At 45.0% G+C, this 13,598-nt stretch overlaps 1 long non-coding RNA gene across 2 annotated transcripts; it reads left to right on the top strand.

The window, feature by feature from the left end:
* Positions 1–2,692: 2,692 nt before the first annotated feature.
* On the top strand, positions 2,693–9,419 carry LOC111260599 (uncharacterized). Of its 2 annotated transcripts, none has more exons than XR_002680434.2 (3): positions 2,693–2,922; positions 3,900–4,004; positions 8,999–9,419. It is a non-coding gene; the product is annotated as an uncharacterized LOC111260599 (long non-coding RNA). The 2 variants fall into 2 exon arrangements; XR_002680435.2 differs by lacking the exon at positions 2,693–2,922 and adding an exon at positions 2,932–3,583.
* Positions 9,420–13,598: the final 4,179 nt, after the last annotated feature.

The raw sequence follows: 13,598 nt of genomic DNA on the forward strand, positions 1-13,598 counted from the left end.
GATCGTTCGTCGCTTTCCGCAGAGATGGATCAGCCACAGCCACGACAATGTGGGTTAAGACATTTTTGCATCCAGAAAAGGCTTTCTCTCTCCTTTCCATATTCGCTCCCTGCTCAGTGACGTGCCGGCGGACCGCAACACAGAGTCGAATGTACCCGCAACTAACGCGTAGAGGTTCCTTCAGTAACGTCCCAATAACAGCAAACAACTAATAGCGATTTTCCGTCGGTTCATCCAACGACGACGAAAGGCAGACCAGCGGAGGGTATTCTGCTGCTGCTGCTGCTGCTGCTGCTGGAAATGACGCCGATAGCAAAACGCGATTTAATGCGATTCACTGAATGATCTGTAGGCACGTTACAGCAGTGTGCTTGACACACATATTGCGCTTGTTTTCCCCAAACAGAGACATATTCGTGCAGATAGATGTCCCAAATCGCTTTCTTTCTCCTCCTTTATACATAGATAGATATATAATGGAGATGTGGGAGGTCGTCGTGCGTTTTTTCGCAGCTTTGTAAAGACACACGACGGCAGACAAAGTATCACAGCCATATCGATGGAGAAAACTTTACTTGTTGTTCATTACGTAGGGTTCGAAGACGCTCATCGTCGCGTAAGATGCAGGCGACTAATCTTGCGATCTAGCCAATGAAAATGCTGGTAGTGCCAGTAGCGGGGTCTGTCGGTTCCGTGGGCATGACCGATGTTGCTGTTGGTGATCCTATGTAAATGTCGTAAGGAAATAGTGGATCGTTTTCTGTATCAGACTGTCTGATCAACAACCCGTGGTCGATACTGGTCCCGGGAGATTTACAGGTTTGGCTGGTAAACTGCACAGCTCCTATTTCGATTAGAGTTGTAGTATTGAAATGGCAGCACCAGAAGTATGTCGCGAAAAGCCACAAAATAGATTATATGGATATGCAGAAAGGTATGGAGAATTAGACCTGCTATAATGAGACAATCGAGAATTTGTATTAAATTTACTTGTACTTCCGTGCTATCTATCAACTGATTTTGGCATCCATAATAAATAGCATGTCATAATATATTAAGGAAATAGTACTAGGGTGAGCAAGCCATTTACCTATTAGCAATATGCACTTAATGGGAAAAAAAAAAGTAAACGTGTGGAATACCGACGTTCGTATTAGGGCCAACCGACTTTTAACTGGGCATACGCAACCAACTGTTAAGAAGCTTTCTTTTTTTCGATAATAGCCGGGGTTCAACCCATCCGACAGGATAGTAAGTGGTCCAGTTATCGATTAACGGAGCGAGCTTTTAAGGTTTTTGATCAGTAACTTGAGGAAAAATAACCGACACACTTCTTGACAGCAACAAACATTCGCTCACAAACCTCGAGTACGAGAAGTAAGCTTATTTGAAAAATGAATAGTAATAATAAAAATAATAGTTAATTCAATTAAATGTGGCCACATAAAAAAAGCCCGGTTCGGTGACGGGGGTTTCGGTTTAGAGACTGAAACACGCAGAGAATAAGACAACTAAGATACTGTCGCTAGATAAACCTTTGAAGTCCATAAATGATAGGCATGCGCACTCACAGATCAGCGGCCCTGGCGCTGTATAGTGCTAGTATAGTATTCGTTCGTCCTGCATCAGGACGATGGTCCCTCCTATGGTGTGACACGAGCTACGATTCGTCGCCGACCTATCCTGTCAAAAAAACATAAAGTTCGATTTCAATGTTCATCAAATACGCACAAAGGTAGGTATTTGAATATTTTTCGTTTCGGTTTCGCTTCGCATAAAAAATGAGTCGATGACAGCCACCTGGGTCAGCTTATCTACCATTTGTGTTTCACTTTCTTAAGTTAAACTAAAACCTTACGTTATAGTTACTATTAACGTGTGTAGTTCCATTGTCGCACGGCAAACACGGCTTCGATCTTGTTTGCCGCTGTCGTTTTTTTGCTAGCCAAGATTAAACCAGTATAATCGGGTTTCAGTGATGAATTGTTTTCAACGGTAATATTAAACAGTCGGAAGTATACGTGTCTCCGGCCATTTACGTTGACTATGCCTCATCGTACTGTTTATAGCGACAACATGCACAGATAGTGTTAGATGACGACGTAATACGTTCGTGAGTGACTTGTAGCGTATCAGAATTTCTGCGGATACGAAACGAAGCTAGAACTATTTGTCTGAGCTGGCCCCGCAGTCACGTGACATCTTTGGAAATCTATGCAATACTTTCTACTCTTGCGAATCCAACGAATGCCATATGGGATAATAACAGTAGGCGGTAGACAGGCAACGATAGAAGAAGTTGGAGCACAGATGGCAGACCACGTTGAAACTACTCAAGTGAAATTGAAGTCTGCTCTGCAACATCTTGTCTCCTTTTTTTGGCTACGCTTGTTGTCTATGTGTTATAATGCTTTTTTTTTGGCAGTCCACATTGTTGTATGTTAGTCAGCGACATATAGTATGATGAACAGGGCCTTAGATTGCGCTCACTGAGATATACATGGCAAAAGCGAGGGAAGCGTGCACAGTTGGTGTTCGGTGGTAGAACAAGCGAATGTTCGTAAGAGATTTGCTATCCTGCTAATGTGGACATGCAAGATTTTTGACGACGCTGACAACGATAACAACGAAGGCAAGCTGACTCAATAATTATCGCCTCCTCTCACTGTTGTTGCCGCCTTGATCGTGACAGCTGCTGCAACGGCGGCGGCGGCGGCCGCTGAAACGGCCGCAGCATTTCACAAAAGCTGTGGCCGCCATCGAAGTTGTCGTTGTCGCCAAAGACAAAAGAACGCTCACTCGCGCAGGCCACCAGACAAGAGGTGAACTTGAAGGCTGGGCAACGGTTGGCTTCAACGTAGATTTTGACAAAGACATCCCATTCGGCTTACCAACAACACTGCCAGCAACTACAACGTTAAGGTCAGTTACAAAACTGACAGTAGCTTTTTACGTTAGCTATCTAAAAACATCACTGGGCAAAAACGACGACAAAGATACATACACACTCCGGCGTCGTCAGACGGAAAACGTCTCTGGCCAGAGAAAGTCCTGCTGTGGCGACTCCTAATACTGCCGCTTCGATTGTTGTTGTTTCTAATTCTGTCTCTGCGGCTACCAGTTAATATGACGCTTACGCAGGCAGCGCCTTGAAAAATCCCTTGTTATTGTTATCGTTGTTGCTAATTGTGTTTATGTGAATATGAGAGTGCTGGAAAATTCACAGGGATGCTGTTCCTTGTATAATTAGCGATCGTCCAATCACATAGTTTCAACATTGTATAATATTGCCGCATTAATAAACAACATATCGACCGACAATCCGTACTTCGATCCATATTTCAACTTTTGGTAGTACAGAGATAGCGGATGCATCGTTTTCAACCCAAGTCATCTGGACGCATGCTGTTACCAGCAAAACTGTGAAAGTGACATTTACCAATTTCAACGAACAAGCCATTTGGAAACAAGTCGATTTCATTCAAAGTGGACCTTGAGCCTTTCCTGAAACGGAAACCCTTCATCTTGTTTATGTTCGAGAAGTGGAAAACCGATCTCGTTACCATGTTCCGCGTGTTACTAGGTAACTTACGTGTTACGTGAAAGTGGGAACGGAGCAACTCGATGCATCAAGATTTACCAATTTCGCGATTGTATTTTTAAAATCACTATATATTTATTGCTACTGTATACGAGCGCAATTTTTCTACTAGTTATGACAATAACACGGTTATTACTCCATTAATTACTAACGGATAATTGTCAACAGGTCTGACTCGTGTCTATTCGTTCGCATCACTCAGCTCCGCTTACGTTTGCCGTTAGCATTTTAAACAAAGAAGGTCAGCCAACGTAATTTATCGGAAGCGGTTTTCAATTCGCTTTCATTACCGTTGCAGGCATCAGGGGGTGAAGTCGGGCGGTGAAGTACGCGCAACGGTCGAACGGCGAACCAAAGGATCAGCCACCCATTAACTCGTCGTTCGGCTCGCACCGCAAGACAGGTCAGAACGATTACTGCTATTAGTACTATTACTGAATAGAAGCGTATGTTGGCTGGCTATGGACGGTTTTCTGTCTGAACCGCATCGATGTCATGGCGGCGACGAAGCTAGCAACAGCCGCAGGAGAGACCGAGGTCAGTGCTTTGATACGCTGAGATTTCGACGATTTGACGCTTCTTGCAACAGCGTTGATGACAGCGCCAGCACGGAGCAATAGCCGCAGAAACACCAAACCGATGCAAATATTTATCGCTTCGTCGTCATTGACGACGAAAAGTCGGCGCTAACTTCGGCGGCATTTCGTCGCCGTTCTCTCCATCATCCCCTACTGCTTCTTCCTTTTTTTTTTTCTATTATTTTTTTTGGGGCGTTAATTCATGTTACGTTCACGCATGGCGCAGTCTCACACAGAAAAGAGATTTGTGTGTATGACGGTGACGCGGTGTTGGCGGACGGCGACTAGACAAAAAAAAACACAAACATCGAGATTAACTCACAAATAGAAGAGTGTACGAATGTTTATATAATATATTGATATGCACAACCGACATACTATAAATATGGGAAAATTAACGGACAGACAGAAATAGTCACGCAGACCCAGATCCAAGCGGCTGGGGATATGGTGGCATTTATCAATATATTCACTGCGTGAACACACAGGCATACGTTGTCATGTAACGCATATTCAATGGTGGACCATACGTGCAGAAGCGGACGTGCATTGAACTGATCCAATTTAACGGACAAGAAAATTTGGTGGCGCTCCGCACCGTTGATTCACTACCACTCGATCCTCTCCTGGTCCTTCCTATTCATGTGCTGCCATCGATTGAAATCGTTCGTTCTTAGCATTTAGCGTCCCCCTTTTAATCAATCGTGTGGCCACTCGTTTCCCTGACCGTTCTCTTACGCTGGTGATAGCAGCAGTGCCGCGGTGGCCCCGACGTCAACGTGCTAGTAGTATCCACGGTGGCAGAATCGCTCCCGCGGTTGTTCATACTGTAGGTGGTGATGGTTCTAATAATTATTTTATTTTCAAATCGGCTGTTATTTCGCCGTCTAAATCGCTGTTACGGTACGGATGCGACTGTGGCGTATCTGCGAGCACCAGCACTTTCGACGGCTGTCCTTTTCTCTTTCCGCTACTGTTGCCTGCGGTAGCGTCGTTATTCACGTACGGACTGCGGTCGAGTTGATGAGATTTAGAAGATGCGTACGCTGTCCCACGACGACGGCCGCTGTGACACAACCACCACGAACTACCAAGAGCAAAACACTAATTTCCTTTCAGTCAAATAGTTGATTCGCAGTAGCAGCTATATAGTCGTAACAGCGGCTGTTGTCGCTCTAGTCATAGTTGAATTATGAGTACCGGGATCTGTTCCGTCTTGCGATTGGTGAAGCTAACGATTTGAAACGGCCGCGGCGGCGGCGGCGGCGGTGGCGGCGGCGGCGGCGACGGCGGCGGCGGCGCTGGCGGCAGTGAAGCTAGGGGCGGTTTCGCAAATCAGCCTTGCAAAGGCGGGCGTCGTCGCGAGTCGTTCAACTCAACAAGTGCCGCCATTCCCAGCGCTGACGTTCGCACCAACCAGCAGAAGTCGACGAAGACGAAATCTATGAAATGAATGAAAAACAGACCGGAAACAGTTGGGGATAACTAGGAGGGAGAGACTGGCCATATAAGCAGTTAGGCAACACTGAATCGGAAAAGCGTTTGTAAAAACAACAATATATTAAGTGCAGCAAATACAGTTAAAATGAATTTCTCACGGTTTTTGCCGTTCTCATGATTGATGCAGTCTTTTGTTAACACTAGAAAGAAACAAGTGAGCCAAACATACCAACATCGTGCAGCAACCTCGGCTTCATAGATTATAGATGATGATCCGTAATGATCATGTGTGCCAAGAGGCACTTATGTGTGGCGTCAAAAAAACACAACAAGAAATGTAAAGCTTTCTCTTCGTGCGGAGGCGGTAGCGAAGGCGGGCTATCTGAAGTCAGCGTTGATGCCTTCAAAGGCGCTGCCCAAGCCAAGAAAAACCCTAAGAGTCATCCAGTCGCTTTGAACGTCGTCGACTGCTGCTCCTATGGTATGAATCCAGCTCTTCCGAGCGCCGCATACCTTGGGTAAAGTCATTATTCCACTTTCATTTCAACCAGCCAACCTGCAATACTTTTCCCAAAGCTGGGTAAGTCAATGACGACGGTTTTAGTTGCTGCGCTAAACTGCACCATTAACAGGGCGAAATTGAGTAAAGGTAAAATACAATATAGAGAATATATGACGAGCTGTATGGAAGCACTTGTATCGTATTCGACAGCCGTGTAAAGCTTTGACAATTAATGAAACCGATCGTCTCGACAAAGCATCAATCCGTTTGAGCTTCGAATTTGTGGCCACTGTTGGCGCACGGCCTGATTGACATCAACCGGAGATAATTGAAAAGAAATGACTCTGGGTGGACGGATTGGCTTTGCACACGGCTCCGAATAGTCACTGAACCTATGGCAAACCAAGGCAAAGCTGACCGGACTCTGCCAGAAGACGTTTGACAAGAGACGAGGGGCGCTATATAAGAAAGAGTTAGGTTGAGTCGGCTGCAAAGTGCTAGATGAAACAGTTTTGTCAGAAAAACAAAAAACTACGTAAGGTAAAAAGAAGTAGAATCAAATCCCATTTCTTCTGCTCAAACTATTACTAATTCGCAATTTGTTTCTGTTTGATGTTTGCTGTCAAGACGTAGACGGAACGAGAGTAGGAGCGGCCAGTAAGTAAGACGTATATTTGCGAAGCTGAAAAGGATCATGTCAGAACGAGATGAGTTGTCTTGCCCGCGTGCTGCGTGTGCCTAAAGATACATGTGTATTTGTTAGCATGAGTTTCAACCGTACTGATTTCGCGACGGGGAACGTTGGTGTACTATGGTGCTCAAACATGGCCGTGCTTCGTTGTAATATCTGTTGGTCTCGGAGTCTAGCTTGTCAGCAGTTAGTTAAAAAATTGGCCCGCCACCAATCGAGAATGCCTCAGTGCGTTAACAGCTTCCGTCAGAAACACACCTGCATACTACGCAATGGCATATCTATCTCCGTCTCTTCTATTGATCCATCGACAATACTCACGTCCGCGTCGGCTTATCGCGTCTCTTCTTTGCTTATCTTTACACGCCAATGCCGAGTCAAATCGTCTTCTCTGCGCTTATTCCAGAACAGTGAAGCGTCGGAGGCATTTGAGCGCCGGCTACCGCGGCTTCTATTATGTTACTATGTTCCTGCCATTATAACTAAAACCATTATTCAACTGAATCCTTTGATGGCGCCGTTATAGCTTCGGCTGCCGTTACTGCTGGCTATGCTTCTTCGGAAAATTACATGTACTATACACAATATATAGAGAATTATAGTACAAGCAATAGTTGCGTTTGTTTGTGGTCATCTTCCGATGTATCTGCTGCTAGCGGCCAGCGGCGTTCGCTTGCAGGACGCCGCCGCCGCCGCCGCCGCCGCCGCCGCCATCGATGTCTGTCCAAAAAGGACAGCAGTAGCAGTCACCGGCCCGTCATCAATCATATTCTACTCGGCCTGCTCCGACAATACGAGCACTGCGTGTCTGTGCGTCAGGAAGAAAACGCTTCGGGCAGATTTTTACCGTGGTCACCGCCGCCACACTTATTATTGCTGCTGAGTACGGTGATGATATCGGCACACACATCGGATACACAGGTAGACATGCAACCACGCACACACACACGCACACACAAGAGTAAAGTCGCCTCTATTTGTTTGTGTATGTGTAAAGATATTTCTTTGGACAGCGAATGGCAAAGAGCAGCGAGCAACGCCAACAAACAATAACAACATGGACAATATCACCTCTGTTGGCCTGAACGACTCGACCATGCTGATCTAACAAAGATGGCTGCGAGAAAGGGGTAGACAGAGCCGCGGTGATGCTACTGCTAGTTCTATGATTTCTCCAGTTACATATTTCATGGTACTACCTACTGCGCTCTCCAGTCATCTCCTTTGTTGCAGAAGTCCATTGGCTGGCTGATCATCACTTATAGTTGTCCTCATAATTTAATTCCATCCACTGTCCCGCCAAAATGGCAAGACAGGAAGAATGTCCCATAAACAATTGAGGCGCGAACACAAAATCCTACCAAGTCGACAAAAAAACGAGACGAGGATCTGTCCGTCCCGAGTTGCCTGGTCAGCTTGCCAATCTCGGCCCAGTAAATGAGCAAAAAAACAACACGTCGTAGTTACTACCGACAGCGGTGGTAACCATAATAGAAACGAAATCTTAAATCTAAGCTTACCTAATGAATAACGTCGATAGCAGCGGCGCTGATGATCATTTGTGTAAGAAAAACAAGGACTAAATGTACACGAGTGTGTACACTTTTTATCCATTTGTTGTCGCTCGTTAACGAATTTGTTCTGCGCACTCGTCGAATGAAGGAGACGATCAAACAAAGAGAACGAAAGAAACAGATCGGAAAATTACTGAGCAAGATTCTGAGTTGTAATAGCAACATCAGCGGACAGGAATCTGTTGTGGTTTGCTTGTCGTACCTTTCGATTCGAGTTAGATCTGCGGCTAACCCTTTACAGCTTCGATGTCCCAATCTTCATCATGTGCTCATACGTATAATAATCACACATAGGAAAAATACAGATGGGGCAACCAGATACTTAGACAATGGAGGGACCAGCCAGCCTTCATAATTTCACAAGTCAACATTGGCAGTCGCTCGTTGCTTGACTCCGTGAACCGCCCCCATATTATTTCACTCCTTACCACCAGTTCCCCCGCCCCTAATATAGCCACCGGTGAACACACAAGCGCCACAGCAGACTCGCGGCAATTTTTACCAATGCGATTTCTGCCTAGAAGGAAAGACCTGTTCTGTTTGTCCTATTTATTAACACACAGAGCACCCAAATATTTCGACTCTAGCGCTTCAATTCTATGTTTCTTGCAGGCTTGCTTATTTTACTGGCGCAACAAACGTCTGCCAGCAAAGCACCCTGAAATCCATTCTGCTCCCAGTCTTCGTACTTCGTCTTCGGCTTTTCGCTTGCTTCGATCTTCGTTCGCGTCTTTACCGTGTCCCACTTCTGCCACTGATTTCTATATCTGATTCTGCTGCCGCTACTGGTGGTCCGCACTGGGCGAATGTCGCCGAGCTTCGCCGAGAAGCCGCGGGTGTACAGCGCTATGAGGACAATTAGATGATGCCTTTCCTGAAAATAAACGAAAAGAAGCGGATCGCATCTGGAAATCGAACGAGTGCAATAACGAGCAGAATACCATGGCTTCCGCGATCGGGCATTAACTAAGTAGCAAAACAAATAAAAAAAAAAAAAGGTTGGTGAATTAAGAGGCCAATCGCAGACTGAAAATTGTGCGGTTTTTATTGTTGTCTGTATCTCTGCGTAATTACTGTTCTGATATATTAAGCCTGAATGTTAGACGCTGATGAATGATTTGGGCATTGAAGAAAATCTGTTCAGAAATTGTTAAAATACAAGCAGACATATGGGCAAAGACGGCTGTCTCCACTTCATTCATGTGATGACACGTTGTACAATACAGGCCATTCGCCCCTTTTGCCTATAAACCACAAGGCTCATGGACTGAACCATCATCCTGTCTTGCATATGGCTTTTAGTGGACGTGCATTAATGATTTTCGTGTCTCACACTTGGTCCTTAAACCGCAGTACGAAAAGCAGCGCGTCTCCAAACCTGAACCACCTCATGTGTTCTTAGGTTTAGTAGGCGGGTACGTTACCGTGGCACCGTAACGGAAACGTCGTACACGTGTATATTAGACTTAACACCATCCCCAATCTAACTGGAAACGAATTTAGATCTGCTAAATCCAAAATTTAGATTTGTCCTCGTTGTTCGGTCTTGTTTCTGCGCCACCTTCGTTACAGGTTTACAGCCATTTTTCCTGTTTGGTTATAGTTTTCCCGCTAAACTTTTGTTCTTGGTAGTCCCACTGAATCGCACGAGTTTTCCTGTTACCCCGTCGCTTTGTCTGGACAATTTAGTCACATTGTTTTAATCATTACATTATGATGCTGCGGTTTATGTACTTTTATATCGAGCTCTGCGACTCTGAAGCAAAGGTATCCGCTCTTATGTCAGTTATCACATGCTCTTGTCACTCCCATTCCCCGTGACTACCTAGCAGCAATTCCGCCGACTCAAGGTGATCCCTTCATTTAAGGCCTTAATGTCCTGTGCACAAACTTGGCCACTCGAGAAATCGATTAAGCGACCGAATTGAAACCGCCGATGTTTTTCGGAAACTGTTATTCGTTACCTTAATGCAGTCACATAGAATACGACGTTTGACTCAATAGCAGAAAACAGAACATAAAAATAGTATTTTTTCAGCGAATTCAATCTTCCGTACGAGTTTCCATAGTATAGAACCCGAAGCGGTAAACTACTATAATGTTCATATATTCTTTAAATTCTCAGCCATTGTTGAAAAAAACTGCTCAAAAACCTAATTCTGCCCCAGTTTACACTAGAATTAACTATTTTTATGAATTAGAAGACATCGTTTCTAGCCTAGAGGTTTCTTGTCAAGCCTAACCAATGCATAAAAGAAAACAATAATCGTCACGAGCGTTTTACATGTAGTAAAAACACCGAGAACAGTTCACAGTAGTTCCCTCTAACCTTCTTAAGGGTATGTACACAATATATATATATATATATATATATATATATGATAATGTAATATATGTACGCTAATTGATATATGGCATATATATTGCGTAGTCACCCACACACTATATAATACGCAACGTATTCAAACAGATCGCTGTTGTTTTAACCCGATTTCTTGTATATTCTGATTCTCTACGTGGGCAGAATGTTCGATTGTTGTTGTTATTGTTATTGTTAAAATCGTTAACGGACGGCGTTGGTGATTTATTCGATTCCTCGGAGATCTTCGGCGATCTATCTGTATCAATGTACCACTGTATTTAGCTACCTTCCCTTTAATCGCCTGTGACGGTGCTTGGCGATATTTTCGCTGTTTACGTTGGTCCTGATATTGCAAAGGAATATTTCTGCTGTCTGGAGAATTAGTCCAGTCTCGTCGTTGGCAGAAATGTCATCTAATCTTCTGACCCTGCCGTTGACGCCGAAGTCGACGTTGCACTCCGTCGTGGCTAGAGACTTTGCCTCGTATAGCATTTGCGGTCGTTGTACGCCTATTGGCTGTTACACTACGAGTATTTTCTTTTCATTCGGTCCTCTTCGTTTCCCCTCCTTCCCAAGCCTGCCGCCTTCGAATTGATTCGGTTTCATATCTAATCTGTCCCGGGTGTAACTTACCTGATCGGATGAACAGTTGTCGGCCGGAAGACCCAGCTTACAGAACCATCTTCATCACAACTCTGCTCTGTTGTTGCACGTACAATTTTTATAGTATGTAACTACAGTATGTATTAGTAGTACGTGCACAGGACGATGCCACGATACGAGTTTATAGATGCTTTCAGCCCTACGTCCGGTTGGGGTTATAGATATAGGACTGCTTCACCTCAGCTTCCAGCCAACGCTAAACTGTCCTAAGGTTGTAGTCCTTTATCGATTTACGTAATAATCTGTTCCCACGCTACAGGCCGGCAGTCCTATATGTTGCCGTTTCTGCCGCACACATTACAAAGGACTAGCTAGCTAGTCAGATCATACTGAGTTAAACACCAATCAGTGCATGTAGTATAGAATGACAAATACGAGCGGCAGAAATGAACGGAAACTAGTTATAGACTGAATGTTCGAACAATTGCATGTTCCGTTAAAGCTGGGCAGTGCGGCGGCGTTCGCAGTGATAACAAGCAGAAGTAGAAAAAACATCAACATCAAAAAACAACAAACGCACAACCGTTGCTATGATAACAGCGGGCGATGACTGACTTTAACGATGGTTCAACTAATGTTATTTTGCTGTGTATGTTTGTTTCGTAGAGATTATCACGTATGCGACGGTTGGTTTTTAGTCTGTGTGTCGATTCTGGCTGCCAACTGCTTAGCCGAGCCCCTATGAACTGAGCGACGCAATCCTGCCCATAACATAGCGTTACCTTCGTTCGATCGTTCCCTAGAAGAAAAGAGAACTTTCGACGAAAGACGCCAGCTAGCAAAGTACGATGAAAGGATAAGCGGCTGCGATACGGGTGCAGCCGTTAGGTAGTAGAAACGGTTGATGAAGATGGGGATGATGATGACGTTGTCGTAAGCGAGCCACCGCGAGAAGACCCGAATCGAAGTGACATGTGCTCGATGTGCAACAATTGTGAACGGCAGTAAGCGTAGGCTCCAACGGATCAAGCCAGCAGGTACACGTGGCCTGGACCTGCTGCCGGTATCTCGGTACCTAACGGGCTCCGTTGCTGTTTGGTGAATAGACTAGATTTGCTTGTGTCTAGATTTGCGTCGGCACACATTATATGCGGCTTGCGCGACAAGAAAAGAAGTCAGTGACGCCCGATGACGGTCGCGCGGGACGAAAGCTGGCGCGACATCAGACCAGTTTAGCCGTTGCCATCCAACACACTGAACACGGTACTGCATGCAGATCCATTCGTTTGATCTCATCGTTAAATTCACGATCTCCGAATGATATTCGTACGGGGCGATAGAAGAGAACAATCTGACAGATGGATTCCCTCTGACGTTACATAGTGATAGATTCTGAGCAGGATCTTTGCTGCGGCTCTTAATGCTGTTGCCTCTTCAATTGCCATCGGTTGCAGGAGCAGCAACAGCAGCAGCAGCAGCAACAGTCACCGACCGAATAACGAACGAACTCAGTGAAACATAAAGTATGCGCGCCAAGTAGATCTGTCTATCTATTCAGTGGCGGCCGAGTCCTTTCCATAGTCAGGAAACGCAACGGATAGACACAACGGCAATACGCGTCGACATGTGACGCTGCCAGTTCTGCCAGACAGGTCCCGCGCGCGAAAAGCACAACTTTCCGTCCACGGTAAGTCGCCGTTATCTCTTATGGTGCAAAACAAGTGGCTGTCCAGGCGAAAGCCAGCACCGAGAACAAAATGGCTTAGCCGTCTGTTGTTGTTCTGATTTGTAAATGTCGCATGTCGGGTTTGGTCTTGCGTCCACACTCGGTCTGTCGCTCGGCTCGTATTTTTAATAGACGGAAAACCATTGGGCAAAACGGCAGAAGGTATATCCAATACAATGTCGCTACTTTGGTGTCCGTTGATGATTGTCGGCCGTCCGTTCCAATTAGGAAAAAATGGTCCAGGTTCGTTTTTAACGGCGATAATTATAAGATAGGCCTAGAAGGGCATAGGACAGAGGATGTCTAACAGAATCACGAAAACTATATTTCTGTTAGGTCATAGGCAGCAGTAAATTTTCTAGGTAGGGCTTTTCGACGATGTGTTTACATCAAATTGCAGCCAAAGGTAGCAAATTCATAGGTATGCTCCATTTTTACGATGATGAATGTGGATGCGATTGCCTATTGTATGAGGTAATATAAATATAATATTATATAATAACTACACCTATATACACTTG

This window comes from Varroa jacobsoni, unplaced genomic scaffold, assembly GCF_002532875.2.
Source record: "Varroa jacobsoni isolate VJ856 unplaced genomic scaffold, vjacob_1.0 scaffold_458, whole genome shotgun sequence".
Classification (NCBI taxonomy): domain Eukaryota; kingdom Metazoa; phylum Arthropoda; class Arachnida; order Mesostigmata; family Varroidae; genus Varroa; species Varroa jacobsoni.